The sequence below is a fragment of the Anolis carolinensis genome, chromosome 5, assembly GCF_035594765.1.
Source record: "Anolis carolinensis isolate JA03-04 chromosome 5, rAnoCar3.1.pri, whole genome shotgun sequence".
Lineage (NCBI taxonomy): Eukaryota > Metazoa > Chordata > Lepidosauria > Squamata > Dactyloidae > Anolis > Anolis carolinensis.
In genome coordinates, this window is record NC_085845.1 from 138,748,980 (window position 1) to 138,766,503 (window position 17,524).

Genomic DNA, 17,524 nt, shown 5'->3' on the forward strand with positions numbered 1-17,524 from the left:
AAGCAGTTTTAAAATCTGAAGAGTTTTAGTGTGAAAGCAGCTACCACAAAAAGCATAAGTTTGTTTGCATCAAACTTAAGCTGGGCAAAGAAGGGCTTCCTCAGAAGACAAAAGCAAGGCACTTATTACTGAATAGACTTGTAATGCTAGAATTCTCACTCTATCATAACCCCAGTTTTAGATATTGCTCTTTTCCCAATGTGAAGATCTATATATTCCTGAAATTTAACTTACTCTGCATCAGTTCTTGGAGGCTATAAAAAAGTTTTAAGAAACTCAATATAAAGGAATTGTCAAAAGTCAGACGCCAGTTAGAGAGCAAAATAGAGTTTATTTAAACAATTGTCCAAAAAATAGCTCAACAAACACAAAAAGACTTAAAGCACTTAACTTTCAGTGTTATTAAGCAAAATGAGCAAGAAAAACTCCAAAAACAAAAGCTAGCAAATAATCCGGATTAACCAGATATATAATCCGGGTTAAACCTAAAGTTCCTGGACTTGACTCAAAAGTTCACAATGGGTTAAGCAATGGAGGCAAAAGCTAAAGCAAGCAGTATCTAAGCCCACAAGCTCTTCTAAAAACTTAAAGGTTCAAAAGGAGTTCAAAAACAAACAAACGCCCAAACCGTTCTGGCGAACTCTCAGTCATGAGCAGCAAAGCCAGCGGGAGAGCGAGACACTGGCAAGCCCGCAGCAAACCGCTGCTGGAGCACAGTCCAAACCAGAAGTTAAAGGAACAGAGCAGGGGAACGTCGTCAAGCTGGTCCGAAGTTGAGATAAGCTAGCAGCGTCAAGACACTGCAGAAGCAAACACCAAGCCAGGAATTAAAGGGGCAGAGCGGGAAAATCTTGTTAAGCCGGTCCGAAGTCGGGATAAGCAGTCAGCGTCCGCGTCAGTAATGAAGGCAGTAGTCAGGCAGCCACGGAATTGAGAACGATGCCAAATCGCAGTTTGAGAACGAAGAGCAAAGCCGAGTCAAGTTCCAGTCCAAGGTCGGAGAAGTTGAAGTCATCCAAGATGGTCACAACACAAAATGGCAACGAGGGCGAACAGCAGCTAATGCAAAATAGTAATAACAGTGCAGTCCAGGAAAACCCACACAATTCCAGCCCTCCGTTGCAGAATAACCTGGATTAAACTTACATCCGTTGCAAAGTCCCAGTCCAGTCTTCAGTAACACAAACACAGGAAACCCAATGGTGCCCAGCAACACTTTGCCACACGCAAAGTATAGTGGCCAAACAACCCCAATATATCCAGGTCTCACTGGGCGTCCAAACTACTCACGCCCAAGAACAGGTGTCCCAACTTCTTAATCTGAATCAGAACTCCACACAGCCAACGCCCTTGGGTCAGGCGTCCCGAATTCTTCATCGGAGTCCCAATCATCCTGCCCACGCCCAACTCTATCCACACCTGTGGACCCACTCTCACTCCTCCAAGCAGACCAAGTGGGATCTGCTTCTGAAGACACCCAAGCTTCCCCAGTATCAGCAGCATCCATAGGCCCCGATTCCTCCCCAAGCATCTCCGGTGCCCGTGCACAGTCCGTGCCCAATTCCTCCGTTAATACCTGTTCCCCAGCATCCATTTCCACCTCAAGATCCCCACATGAATCCTCCTCAGAAGACTCCCCATCAGTCTCCCTGACCCTTTTCCTAAGCAAATCCTCCAACGAGTCCTCCTCGCGAGGGTTTTTCCTTCCTCTCCTGATCCCACCACTATCATTCACAGTCTCCGAAGGCGCATTCACAACAGGAATAGTCTCAGTGGGAAGAATGGGGTAGGGAGTTGTGTTTCAAAGCAAATCAGAAAACACTGGCATGCTGCATCAGAACGTCAAAGCTAGTCTCATTTGGCAGTTTAAAAGAATAGAAATGCCATCAGAAAGAAATAGGTGATAAAAATGTGGCTGTGTAGGCTAAGCACCTAGTGCTCAATTCATTGCCCTCAGCCTAGAACATAACTAATTTTGAAATACAAATGAATACATCTTTATCCCCAGTCACCATTTCCCCGAAGGAACTCAGGGGGGAGGGCGGCTCACAGAAGCACTCAAGTGTCCATATAAAAAACAATACAAAAGTATATACACAATGACAAGTATATAAACAACGCACATAAAATCACACTGGGATGCTTCATTTGCTGTATGTTTCAATTGTTATTTTGGGTGCAACATGCTTTGATTTAGAACAGGGCTTCTTAAATGTTTTTGATGCACAACCCCTTCCACCTGAGATATTTTTACATGAACATGTATGAAAACCAAGCATTTAATAAATTGTTTGTATGGCTTACCAAACGGTGATTTTACAGCTGAAGAAGGTTCAGTGTGAGCACTGCATCTTAACAGATTGGTTTGAATGTCTAGGTGGCATTCAGAAACCTTTGATTGTTTCCAATTTTTTCATGACCCTAGCAAGAACTGAGAGGACCTCATTTGAGACGACCCACAGTTTAAAAAGCAATTATTTAGAGTGCAGAAGGACATTACCTATTCTGGTGTCACAAATTTAGTATCTATTCTTTCCTATTCATGTCTGCCTTCTTTCCCTTTCAAATCTCCCATCACTCTCCTGCCCCACTCCCAGCCATTTCAGATGTTGCACTGACCTGGCCTCTTCTACCTGCCAAATCTGAAGTTGCTGCTATTGTCCCTCAAGGCATGGGTGACACCCCAGTATCTTGCTAAGAGGACCTGTGGGTGGTGGCAGCAGACAAATATCCTCCAATATTGAATAAGTGTGGATGCTTTGTGTGTAGTCATTATCCCGAAGTGCTTCTCAAAGATGCCTGGCAAATGCAGCTTGTACTGCTAACTCAGGTTAGCAGTACAAATGGGAGTTCTTGTTGTGCATTGTCTTGAAGGAAGAGTGGGTAGAGCAGCATTATATGTCAAGGATGCATTATATGTGAAGAGATGCAGGACATCAATCCTGAAAACCAGGTTGAAACCATCTGGATAAGAATTAAGAACTAATTGCTCAATACTAAAAGAAAATCAGCATTTCAGTCTGAGCAATATGGGGCAGACAAGGCAATAAGTAATATCCCTAGGTAAAGCTCAGCAATACCTGGCCACTCTAAATAAATTGAAGTCTCCAAGGCCAGATGTACTACATCCAAGAGTATTAAAGGAACTAGATCTTAACTCAAAACCGCTGGATTTTCCCATTGGAATGCTATTCCATTCTGGCCCCCAAGGGTAAGGTAAAGGTCTTCCCTTAACATTAAGTCTAGTCGTGTCCGACTCTGGGGGTTGGTACTCATCTCCATTTCTAAGCCAAAGAGCCAGCATTGTCCGTAGACACCTCCAAAGTCATGTGGCTGGCATGTCTGAATGAAGCACTCGTTATCTTCCCGCCGGAGCGGTACCTATTGATCTCACATTTGCATTTTTCCGAACTGCTAGGTTGGCAGAAGCTGGAGCTAACAACGGGAGTTCACCCACCTCCCTGGATTCGAACTGATGACTTTTCAGTTAGCAAGTTCACCAGCTCAGTGGTTTAATCTGCTGCGTCACCAGAACTCTGTGTGTTTGCCTCCTAAGCTCTAAATTCTTTTTTTTTTTTAGTTATTTTATTTATGATTTTGACATATACATAAAAAAAAAAGACATATGCATACAAAAATGAAAGAAAAGAAAGGGTAAAAAAAAGGAAAAAAAAAGGAAAAAGAAAAAGAAGTATGTGAATGTAGAGTAATAGAACAGAAAACAAAATCGAAGATCAAAGCGTACCCCCCTGGCCACTTCCAGCTCCTCTGGACTGCTTTACTAAACATCCTTGCAACATCGAATATGTTCGGCAGGTCAACGTATGTAACCTAGAGTCTAAAAGCTCTTATAAACGATAATCACAAAAGTTCTATACTGCTTCTTAGCAAATATTGTCTTAGTTTGTTCCAGTCGGTCCAATGTCCTGGCGAGATGCTCTGCGATACTTTTTGTGTTAATAAATCCATATTTTTTATATCAATAAGCTTCTTCATCCATATTTCAAATGTGGGAGTCTCTTGTGTTTTCCATAGTTTGGCAATACATATCCTAGCCGCAGTTATCATATATGTAAATAATTTTTCCGTATTAAAGTCCATCTGAAAATCAACCATGCCCAACAGAAAGTATTCTGGTTTTATGTTGAATTTGATTTGCAATATTTTCTCCATTTCTTTTTTTATTTCTTGCCAGAACTTTTTTATTCTTTTACAACCCCACCACATGTGCATAAAATCACCGTTGTATTTCTGGCATTTCCAACATTTCCCGTCTCTTTTGTCTTTATTGAACTTGGCAAGCCTTGCCGGAGTAAGGTACCATCTGTAAAAAACCTTAAACCAATTTTCCCTTAGTTCTGTTGCGTATATAAGCTTTTGGTTCTTTTTCCATATATTTTCCCATTCTGATAGCATGATCGTATGACCTATTTCTCTTGCCCATTTGGTCATAACCGTTTTAACCTGGACTTCTTCTGTATCCCAAGCCAACAATTGTTTATATATTATTTTTATTGTTTTTGTTTCTACTTTTAATATTCTGTCCCAACTTGTTTCCTTTAGTTCAAAGCCTATTTTGCTATCCTCTTGGAAGATTCCCCTTATTTGCCAATAATTAAGCCATGTCATTTTGGGATCCATTCTTTTTATCTCATCATATGATTTGAGATTGACCTCTTGGTTTCCCACTCTTAGCAGTTGTCTATAGGTCAGCCACGTTTCTCTGGGTAGTTCCCTCATATGCTCCGCTTCGGAAGGTGAGCACCACATGGGTATCTTTTTATAAAATCTTTTTTTATATTTCTCCCAGGTTCCTATGAGTGCAGCTCTCAGAAAATGGTTACTGAAATTTCTCTCTTTGCTAGATTTCTCTCTACCAAATAGCTGTGCCATCCTTTCCTTAGGTCCTGACCTTCTAGGGCTAGTGTTTTCCTTTTAGTTAAAGTGGACCAGTCCTTGACCCAACTCAGAGCTGCAGCATCATAGTAGAGTTGAAGGTCAGGCAGTCCCATCCCACCTCTCTTTATATCGTCATTTAGGTATTTAAATCCTATTCTTGCTTTTTTTCCCTCCCATATAAATTTCTGTATGTCCTTGTGCCACTCTGCTATAGTTTTTTTCGTTTTTAGAATTGGAAGATTCTGGAATAGGAAGTTTACTTCAGGTAGTATCTTCATCTTGACTGTTGCGATCTTCCCTAAAAGTGAAAGCTGTAGATATCCCCATTTCTTCATTTTTTCTTTTATCTCCTTCCACTTCCTCTCATAATTAGTTTTGAATAGGTGGGCGTTACTTGCTGTTATTTCTAACCCTAGGTATCTGATTTTTTTGACAACTTCTATGCCCGTATTTCTTTGTAACTTCTCTTTTCTCTTGTGTGTCATATTTTTAGTTAATATTTGAGTTTTGCCTCTGTTTATTTTAAAGCCTGCTACTTCTCCGTAATTTTGGATTACCTCCCACCATTTATCGAATTGTTCTAAAGGGTCCTCAATTAGACATACCAGATCATCAGCGAACGCTCGTGTTTTATAGCTAAAGTTCTTTGTTCTAGGACCTTTTAGTTCTTTGTTATTTCTTATAGCATTCAGGAGAATCTCTATTGTCATAATAAATAAAGGAGGGGATAGGGGACATCCCTGCCTTGTCCCTTTGCTTATATTTATAGTGTTAGATATCTGGCCGTTCGTTATTATCCTTGCTGTCTGCTTAGAGTATATAACTTTAATAGCATTCGAGAAGTAGAAACCCACATCCATTTCCCTTAAAATTTCGAACATACAGAACCAGTTGACATTGTCGAACGCCTTTTCAGCGTCTAAAAAAAGAAAGGCTATCTCCTTACGGTTATTTTTTTCGTAGTATTCGATAACATTAAGAATGTTCCTTATGTTCTCCCTCATTTGCCTCCCGGGCAGAAAGCCGGATTGATCCTCAGCTATTCTCACCTTTAACACCTCCTTTAACCTGTCAGCTAATATACTGGCGAAGATTTTGTAGTCCGCGTTTAAAAGGGATATAGGCCTGTAATTCTTAACCTGTGTGTTGTCCATCTTGCCTTTGGGTATAACTACAATGTTGGCACTATTCCATGTCTGCGGGACTTTCCCTTCTTCCAAAATTTTATTCATCACTTTCTGGAGAGGTGAAACAAGTATGTCCTGGAAAATCTTGTAGTATAACATTGAGAAACCATCTGGCCCTGGTGCCTTGCTCGAGGGTAGTTTCTTGATTGCTCTACTTATTTCTTCTTCCGTGATCCTCCCGTTTAACCTCTCTCTTTGGGTTTCAGTTATTTTAGGGATGTCCTGCTTCCCTATATATTGGGTTACTTTTTCTTCAGCAATTGAGTCTTTTTTATATAATTTCCCATAGAATGCAGTAAATTGTTCTCCTATCTCATTACTACTAAAATAAGTTTTCCCATCTTCCTGTATTTTGTTGATATACTGCGCCTGTTTCTTTTTATTTATTCTCCTAGCCAGCCATCGCCCGACCTTGTTCGCGTTCTCAAAATGGTGCTGTTTAACATATCTTAACTTCTTTGCCATATCCTCTACCTGTAACGTCTCTAGTTGTTTTTTGTAGATGTCAAGATTTAGCTGGGCTTTCTTATCCTCGGCATTACCTTTGAGTGTTTTTTCTAGTCTCGCTATTTCCCCTTCTATCTTCTGAAAATCTGCTCGCCTTAGTCTTTTCTTTCTTGCGCTTTGTTGCATTATTTGTCCCCTTATATAGGCTTTACTGGCATCCCAAATTAATTCTATTGCTGTATCTTCCTCTTTGTTAAATTTGAAATACTCTATCAGCAGTTTCCTGTACCTGTCCAGGTCCTCTTGATCTTTAAGCATTAATTCATTGAGTCTCCATCTAAACTCTCCTCTTTGCGGATCTCCCTTGCCTAGTATCACCTCCAGGGGTGCGTGATCTGAGTTTATTCTTGGCAGTATTTTACATTTAGTTATTTTATTTACGATAGATTTACTCCCCCATATCATATCGATACGGGACCAAGTCAAATGTCTATTAGACAAAAATGTATAGTCCCTTTCGTTCCCATGCAGGTGTCTCCAGATATCTGTTAGATTTAAATCTTCTTTTATTTTGAGAAAATAACTGGGTAACACTCCTCCTTTTTTATTTTTGGGTTTCTCTTCTGTATTGGATTTATCTAATGCTATATTAAGCACCCCGTTGAAGTCTCCCATTACTAAGAGGTCCTCATATTCCTGTTCCACCTAAGCTCTAAATTCTTTACAGCCACATCCAATGGCATAAAGTGTGTCATAGAGAGACTGTGTGCCAAATTTGGTCCAGATCCTGGGTGATGGGGTTAGCAGTAATCTCCGGATGTGGGTGAAGGTACTGCAAATCCCATTGTCCATGGTGAATCCTCCCCCAAATCGTACCAGAACATAAAGTGGGTCTTGGGGGGAGGGGGGGTCTGTGTACCTGTCATTTGTGGAGATTGCAGTGGCCTGTGGAAGTGGCAGCCAAACAAAGCAAAAGGAAATATTTTCCGCTATCTACAAACACTAGCTTTTAATAGATATGGAAGTTATAGATTTATCTTTATACCCCGCCTTTCTCTCTGGGGGCTCAAGCACAGTCGGGCTGAGGCACGCTTATGTCGCTGCTGGACCCTGAAGCAAACTATTAGACTGCTTCCAAAGCCTGGCATGTGGGATTGCCTTGCTTCCAGGAGCCCTGAGGATTTTGTGATTCTGTTTATACTCACATTTGCTCCCAGTTCCTTGCCTCACAGTGGTGCCAGGCCTCAGTTGGGCTGTGTTTTACTTAGTTGACAAAACTCAAAGAGATTCACACAGCTGGTTATAATACATGTGGTACAGCTTTTAAGTGTTTTTTTTAAAAAAACAGCTTCGTTATTAACATTACTCCTTTTTCCAAATAATTTTATTAAGCAAAAGGGAAAAAAAATCTACAAAAGATAAAAGGCTCTCGTGAGCTCAGAAGAGGAAAAGAAGGGTAAAAAGAAAATGCTCTAGGTTGATACAACAAAAAGAAAAGAAAAATGAAGTCCTAATTAGAGGGAAAGGAATAATTGTTTTTATCCAATAGCTGCCAGTTAGAGGGCTAAGCCCCGCCCACTTGGTCTCCTAGCAACCCACTCAGCCCAGGGCCTCAGTTTCGCTGTTTAGTTTAAATTAGAAATGGTCAGAACATTAGAGACTCATCTCTCGTTGATTGAGAGTTTGTATTAATGCTATGACAGTCGACTCTCATTTAACCGGCACCCGAGGGGAGTGGTCGATGCCGGATAACTGAGAGTTGTCTCTGGTTGCTTCAGAGTTTGTATTAATGCTATGCCCCATAGTATGCCATCACATAACCCTGTATGGACTAGACATTAATACTGAAATGCAGCCATTAAAAGCAAATATAAGACCAATGCAGTCCAAACTGAATTATATGGTCAGCATAGACCCATGTAAAGCAGTCCAAGGCCGTTCAAACCGCATTATATAATCATAATCATAATCATAATAAGGCAGTGTAGACCCATATAACACAACCCAATGATATGCAGTGCAAGAGCCAACACGGCCAACTTGGTATACTAGTGGGGTTTGAAGGGGGTTGGATTTGCGATCCAGGAGTTGTACTTCACCTGTATCCAGAGAGCACTCAAGGTAGCCAACGTCAGATCTGGACCAAACTTGGCACACAGACTCAACATGCCCAACTGTGAATACTGGCACGGTTTTGGGGTCTGGGAATTGTAATTCACCTGTATTCAGAGAACACTGAACCCAGCAAGTGATGGATCTCGACCAAACTTGGCACACAGACCCAACACGGCCAACTGTGAATATTGGGGGAGTCTTGGGGGAATTAACCCATCATTTTTTTGGAAATTGTAGTCCACCCCCATCCTTCATATTATTACTAAATATCATGGCTATTGATTACAGCAGCCTGGGGGAGGCGCCTTCCACTGAGCCCTGTCTTCTGCTGGTCCTTCTTCAACTCCCTGGACAGGAAGGGAGGGGGTTCCATCAGGGCCACCTAGCACCTCCAAACAAAGGATTCCCCCAGGGAGGAGGCAGCCAGGCTTTGAAGCTGCAAGGCCATTACATACTAATCAAGGTCACTAATAACAGCATGCATACCTGCCACACCGAGACTATTCAGTGTATTCCACCTCACCAAACTAGGATCACAATAGGAAGAAAACGGCCACACTTTGCTGCTGCAAGGCTATTCAGTGCTAATCCACCTGGCTAACAAACAAATCCAAAAAGCCACAGCAATGCGTGGCCGGGCACAGCTAGTAAAATATAGAAGGGGATATTGTTGACTTCCAATCTCTTTTGTCCAGTTATTTAGTCTTATTTTTGTTGTTTCCACTTTATTTCTTAGTATATTTTATTCAATCTCTTTATATTGATTCAAAAATTTTGGATTAAAAGGGATTCAAAAGGGTAGAGCAACAGGGACCTCTCTGATCTCTTGGAAGTAAGTTCCAATCCCAGTCAATCCATACGAAATTTCCCTCTCAATCCCCCCTTCTCCGGTGTGATTACCCTCTTTGTGCCACCAGGTCTCAGAGGAGATGCTTTAGCTTGGGTACTCCAAAGTAGTCAGAGGTGTTTATATCCAATCTCCCGAGACAGGATCCCTGACAACTCGGCAGCCTGCTGTGAAGCATTTGCGCGGTTCTTTGCGGACAAAGTCGTTTTGATCCGTTCTGGCTTTGACACCATATTAACAGCAGCTTCCGAGGATGTAACACAAGCATCTGCTTGTCCTATTTTGATGGATTCATTTCAATTGGTCAAGGATGTGGACAAGGTGCTTGGAGAGGTGAGGGCTACCACATGCATCCTAGACCCCTGCCTATCCTGGTTGGTGAGAGAAGCCAGAGTGGGGTTAGCCGAGTGGGTGAAGGTGGTGGTGAATGCCTCCCTTCGGGAAGGCATATTTCCAGTGAGCCTTATCTTGGCTGTGATCAAACCGCTGTTGAAAAAGCCATCACTGGACCCCACTCAATTGGACAGCTATCGGCCTATTTCCAATCTCCCCTTTCTGGCAAGGTTGTGGAACATGTGGTGGCCACACAACTCCAGACATTCTTGGTAGACACTGATTATCTAGATCTAGTGCAGTCTGGCTTCAGGCCAGGACATGGTACCGAGACAGCCTTGGTCGCCTTAGTAGATGATCTACGCCGGGAACTGGACAGGGAGGGGCAGTGTGTCCCTGCTGGTTCTGCTGGACCTCTCAGCGTCAGTTTAAAGCAGAAAATGTGGGATTTTATTCAGCTGTGTGGAAGGGACCCTAGACAGGCCCTATATCCCAGGATCTGATCCCAGGTTTTCTGTTTATCCCAGATTATCTGGCAGTGCAGACTCATACAATCCAGTTTAAAGCAGAAAACCTGGGATCAGATGCTGGGATATAGGGCCTGTCTGGAAGGGCCCCTAGAGATATGAATGAACTATAATAATAATAATAATAATAATAATAATAATAATAATAATAATAATAATTTTTAAAAAACTTTATTTATACCCCACTACCATCTCCCCACAGGGAGTCGGGGCAGCTCACATGGGGCAAGGCTCAACTAGCACAATTTACAAAAACAACAGCATAAATACATTGAACAATATACGATAAAAATAAAACACAGTAAGACAATAAAACAAGAGTTAATACAACAGTAATATCAATCAACCACCAAGTGCAATTCAGTCGACTTCATTGGTGGGGGGGGGGGGGGTGGGGGGGACTGCAGCAGCAATATAAAAATAACCAAAAATAACTATAGATATATTGTCAAAGACTTTCATGGCCAGAATCACTGGGTTGCTGTGAGTTTTTCCGGGTTGTATGGCCATGTTCCAGAAGCATTCTCTCGACATCTATGGCAGACATCCTTAGAGGTTGAGAGATATATTGGAAACTAGGCAAGGGAGGTTTATATATCTGTGGAAGGTCCAGGGTGGGAGAAAGAACTCTTGTCTGTTCGAGGCAAGTGTGAATGCTGCTATGAATCATCTCAATTAGCATTGAAAAGCCTGAAACAATCAGGGCCAGCTAACACCTCCCAACAAAAAAAAAATTCCCAGGCAGGAATCAACCAGGCCTTGAAGATGCAAGGCTTTTCGATGATAAGGCAATCGATTGCAACCTGCCTCCAACAGGCAAGGGAGGTTTATATATCTGTGGAAGGTCCAGGGTGGAAGAAAGAACTCTTGTCTGCTGGAGGCAAGTGTGAATGCTGCAATGAATCATCTTGATTAGCACTGAAAAGCCTGAAACAATCAGGGCCAGCTAACACCTTCCAACAAAAAAATATCCCCCCGGAATGAATCAACCAGGCCTTGACGATGCAAGGCTTTTCAATGATAACCAAGGTGATTAATTGCAACCTGCCTGCAACAGAGGAGAGTTCTTTCTCCCACCCTGGACCTTCCACAAATATATAAACCTCCCTTCTCTCGTTTCCAATATACCTCACAACTTCTGAGGATGCCTGCGGAAGATGTGGGCGACACGTCAGGAGAGAATGCTTCTGGAACATGGCCATCCAGCCCGGAAAACTCACCGCGAGCCGAACTATAGATAGGTCCTGCAAGATATTTGGGGAATATGACATAGATTTCATTTTCTTCCTAGAGTTCAGTGTCCACATCTGCAGAACAAGGGTGTTGCATGGCAACAGAAAAAAAACTTGAGTCAGATCACTGTTCTGTTTTCGTCAATTCTCTTTTCGTCACCTGTGGCAGGCATCCTCAGAGGTTGTGAGGTCTGTTGGAAACTAGGCATGTGAGGTTTATATATCTGTGGAAGGTCCAGGTTGGGAGAAATAACTCCTGTCTGTTGGAGGCAAGAGTGAATGTTGCAATTGGACAGCTTGATTAGCATTGGAAAGCCTTGCAGCTTCAAAGTCTGGCTGATTCCTGCCTGCGGGAATCATTTTGTTGGGAAGTGTTAAATTTTATTTATTTATTTTTGTTTTATAATTCATTTTTTCTTTTACATTAATAGTTATTTTCTTCCCCATTGCCTCCTTTTATACAATACTATTTAGTTTTAGAAGTGAGTGACTGTTTGCTTTTGAAGAGTGGAAGTCTTTGGTTTGTGTTCCGAGTACTTTTGATAAATATATAATGACTACTTTTTCCTAGGTTGAAGAGGAAAAAAGAAAGCAAGGATTGGAAGCTGACGGGAAAAAAGAAGCTGCAAATATTGGACAAAAGGTGGATGTAGAAACTGAACAGAAAACAGAGCAGATGCCTACAATAAATGAAAACCAGCATATTAGAACAGCAGGACAGAAAAGGACAGAAATAAGCCATGTTATAAACAGGATTTCCTCACCAGACCGAGAGCGATTTATGCAAATTTCTTATCAGAGGTGAATATCTTATCAGAGGTTTCATATCACTATGAAAAGTGATATTAATCAACTTGTTTAATAGCCGCTTAACTTTTTTCCCCTCATCTACCTTGGTGTCTGAGATATCAGCATGCAGGTTCAGGAAAGTTAGCCTCTATCATCTTGACCAGACCTACTCCATCTGTTATATCTCAATCCAGGCTGATTACAGTTACATGTTTGGAGGTCGAGTGGAAAAGGTGGAAGGATATGATAAGGTTGTCATTGAGATCACCTTGGCAGCCAAAAGACCTTCTACTGCCATATTTACTTGAGTATAATGTGTCATCAAATGTAACAGGCATCTCAATTTTGAAGGTGCAGGGTGAAATGGTGGGGAGAGTGGGGATTGGAGGAGAATCCCACGGATGTCATTCCAAAAATGGATCTGTACTCGGATATAAAGCTCTCATCAGTTCAGGCATAGTACATCAGGGAGGCAGACAGCATGAGTGAGAGAACTCATATTCATCCATCAGGCCGACGATTCCCAATTGGACTCATAACGAGACGTTTAAAATTGAGTGGGCAGTTTTGAAGGCCTTCTAAATGAGGCCAGTTGGGAACCGGATGGGACTGAGCTTAGGGGGGAGCAGGCAAGAGACCCCAGAGGCCGCCCAAGTAGCAGGAAACACAGCTAAGGAACATCTGGGTTACTAGCTGGGTGATGCTCCTCCTTTGCATGCCACAGAGCCCTGAGGTTGCCTCCATTACCAGGAACAGTCCCTTTTCACCCCCACCTCCCTATCTGGCCTCACAGGAGATCACTGGCAGACTTCATCAATTACAGGATGACAGCAGTTTGAGTGAAGCATCTCTGGAAGATAAAAAGTAGGCATGATCATGATTTAGAAATAAACTCATAGTATTTTTAAATGAATACTTACATTTAAAGACTTATCTTGTGTGGAATGAGCCAGTCATGCATTTAGACGAGCAATATCTTTAATAATTCTTTAAAAAATGACATTGCAGATAAATTCAAAGACAGAAATCCATCTGTAGTCCCAGACCAAATAGACCCAATGAATCTATTATTGAATGAGAAATCAACATTTATGTAGAAACCACTGCTTCGATACTTCTATAATAATTGAGACTAGGAATTGGATTTAGGTCTAAATAATGTATTTTTAGAGTATGATTTCTGAACCAAGTCTGTATTCTCTGGCTGAGATTATTTTTAAAGGGTATCTTGGGATATTACTAAAACAAACAGAGAAATCAGCCTGGTGTGAAATAGGTGAACTTGGTTAATAATTATGAGGAAACGAGATGGAAATGATTGTCAGATTAGCTTTGTCAATTGTAAGTGTAATAACATCAAAGGTAGAAGTACGTCGTTATCTGTATAAATTCATTATCTTTAGTATTTGGAAAAACAGTTTGTTGCATCCAGCTTTTCATGTTTTGGACAAATATTACTTTTAATACTGTAGTTGTCTTTGATGTAAGCGCAATTCTGGACAAAACTGGATGTGATAGAAGAGATGTGTGATTATATTGGACAGATCATGAATCAATAGATAGAACATATACTTGGCATGCAGATGGATCAATTCTTGGCATCCTCAATATCATGTGATATGAAAGACTTCTGTCTAAAATCCCTGAAAGCTGTTTCAAATCAGACGAATCAGTACTTATCTAGATAGGACAATAGTCCCTCCATGTAATATAATAATAATAATAACAACAACAGCAGCAGCAGCAGCAACAACAACTTTATTTATATCCCACCCCATCCCCCCAAGGGCACTTGGGGCGGCTTACAAGGCAACATAGTGCAAAAATATATTAAACACCGAATAACAAAATATATAACAGCACACAGGAATTTATGTAAAATACATATTTATGTTTCTAGGAATTTTTGTTTTGTTGTCTCCTAATTATATGCAGCCCTGTTCGACTGCTTTTAAGAACAAGGAAAAGGTGTCCTAAAATTATTATTTAACCTTTTCTGTTATTGTCCTTTCCTTAGTCTGTAGCACCTCCCATCTGTTTAGATATGAAGGGATTCATAGAGATCTTAGAAAATATTCTGTATTATGTCCAGATTGCATTTCAGCAATGCTTTTCTAGTGTATTGCAGATTTGGTCTTTAAGGTCTAAACATTAGCAGTATAGAATTTTTCTACATTTTCAAAGAAATTTACGTGAAATGCTATTGTTAATAAATTTTTTGTTTAATTTTCAGTCATGCAGCCAAATCTGGGAATGAAAAGAAAAAGGTATTGTAAGCTACCAAAATATATGATTTAACTTCTATATATGCTATAGAAGTATTAGTTTACCAACTTTAGAAACAAAAAGATACAGTGGTTCAGTTCAAGTCATCATCATAGCGATCATTAGTGACCTAATATGATTGTCTTCCAAGGGTAAATAAAGTCTTGGTGGTGGGTCTGTAAGTGGCTGTAGAGACCTATTTGGAATCTGCATGGTCTTCTGCAGTGAGGATAAATTTCCAGATGAAAGACACTTGCAAGGGTATGTTTGATGCGCTTTCCTCTTAACATGTTTCTTCCTTTCACTTTTTATTTGTGCCTCCTCAAAATCCATAGCACTCTTGGTTATAGCTGACCTCCAGTTAGAAGCTTGAGTGCCAGGGCTTCCCAGTTTTGGTGTTCATAAACTTTATACCACATTATTAATATAGTACACTATTGACCAAGATTCTTAACCCTCATTTACAGCAGTGTCCAGATTGACAAATGAAAGATTGTTTAAAATGGTAGAAGATGTTCTGGCCTGGTGGAAAGGAATCCTATAAGTACTCTCTGAGAGACGCAAAATAAGCAGAGTCCTCTATTCCACTGTTCCCTAGCAATTACCTGTCATTTTCTTTCTTTCTTTCTGTCTTTCTTTCTTTTTGCAAATATTTAATTGTGCAATTTACAAGCAACCTATATATTTCTTGTTACATAAAAAGAAATCATATTCTTTTCTCAATTTAATAAAATTACATCAAGATAACCATCACCTAGAAAAATGTGAAGGAGAAAACTAACCCAAGCAATACTAATAAAAGAAAAAAAGGGAAAAAAAAGAAAGGAGGAAAAAGAAGGAAGATATATACAGTAGAGTCTCACTTATCCAACACTTGCTTATCCAACATTCTGGATTATCCAACGCATTTTTGTAGTCAATGTTTTCAATATATCATGTTATTTTGGTGCTAAATTTGTAAATACAGTAATTACTACATAGCATTACTGTGTATTGAACTACTTTTTCTGTCAAATTTGTTGTATAACATGATGTTTTGGCGCTTAATTTGTAAAATCATAACCTTATTTGATGTTTAATAGGCTTTTCCTTAATCTCTCCTTATTATCCAACATATTCACTAATCCAACATTCTGCCGGCCTGTTTACGTTGGATAAGCGAGACTCTACTGTAATTCAACAGTTGCTATATTTTTTCTATAACTTCCAGAGTGGCTCAAGACTCAGCTTCTAAAGACACTCGGCCACCGACTGCTCCTGCTCTTGAGGCTATGCCTCCTCCAGAGTCTGTGTTTTCATCTCCCCCTCAGTCCCCTCAAGGGGCTGAGGACGATGACATTGATATCGACAGTCCGGATTCCGTCCTCTCTGCCTCGGTGATCTCCTTGGGCCTCAATCTTTCTCCTCCCCACGATGCTTATGAGGTCGACCCTCCTTCGCCGACAGATAACATTCGTGCTTTCTCTGACCAAATGGTCAGAATGGCTGATGCCCTAGGAATGGAAATCAAACAGACTTCCAAAGCAGTATCCGACCCTGTCTTCAAAAGGGTCCAGGCCCAAGCTCCTCCGGCCACGCTCTTGCCCTTCTTGCCATATCTCCTGGATGTGATCCAGGCGACCTGGAAAACGCCATCTTCTATTCCTCCCACCTCGAAAAGGATCGAGGCTTGGTACCGTACCAACGACGACGCCTTAGAATGGCTTAAGCACCATCCTGACCCTAATTCTATGGTCGTCAAAGCTTCTCAGTCCTCCGGTCGTCAATCCAACACCCCAGCAGATAGAGAGGGCACTGTTGGTTGGAAACTTTACTCTGGAGCCCTTCTACTCTGTAGAATGGCTAACTATGGGGCCTGTATGGGCGCTTAGCAGCAAATCCTCTGGAAGAAAGCCCAACCCTTCTTTGCGAAGCTCTCTGACGAAGATCGCTCAGTCCTTACCATGCTTCAGCAAGAGGCTGACTCCTTAGCTCATCATCAGATCCAAATGGCTAAGCATACCGGTGACACTGCCGGCAAGATGATTTCCCACGCGGTTGCAATCCGTCGTCACTCCTGGTTGAGGTCGTCGGGGTTATCCTCCTCTTCTAGACAGGTCATTGAGGACTTAGCTTTTGATGCATTGGGGCTCTTCAATGCGGGCACTGATGACAGACTCAAATCCAATCATGATTTTAAGGTCCTAGCTTCAAAGTATGGTGTCGACCAACCTCACGTCCAACGTACTCGGTGGTTCCCTCACCGGTTTCGACGCTTCCCCCCGCAGTCTTTCCAGCACCAATCCTTCAGGCGGCCCTCGGGCTCGAACAACCAAAACCACCACCAACCCCGCTGCTCCGCTCAACCTCAAAAACGCGGTCGGAGCACTCCTGCCCCCACTCAGACCCATCGTCGCACCTGACGCCACCCTACCCCGCCAGGCCTCCATTTTCGATACTGATGCAACAACCATGCCGTCCCCGCAATCCTCTGTTCCTCCACCTCCATGCCTCTGCCTCTTCGCCGATCGCTTAGCTCCCTTCTATCACCAGTGGGAGTCTTATCACTTCGGATGCTTGGGTTCTCCGAATTGTTCGAGAGGGCTATGCCTTAGAATTCGAAGAACTCCCGCCCATGGGCCAGGTCCTCCTCTCCAACCCTCCTTGCCAAAGGGGCTATTCGGCCTTCTCTATCCGAACAGGACCCTCAAAGCTTCTTTTCCAGATACTTCATGGTCCCGAAGAGAGGTGGCGGACTGCGTCCCATCTTGGACTTACGGGACCTCAATCTCTTCATCCGACCAACCAAGTTCAAGATGGTCGCTTTCGCGTCCATCCTCCCTATGCTGCAGCGGGGAGATTACTTTGTATCCATAGACTTGTGCGACGCATACTTCCACATGA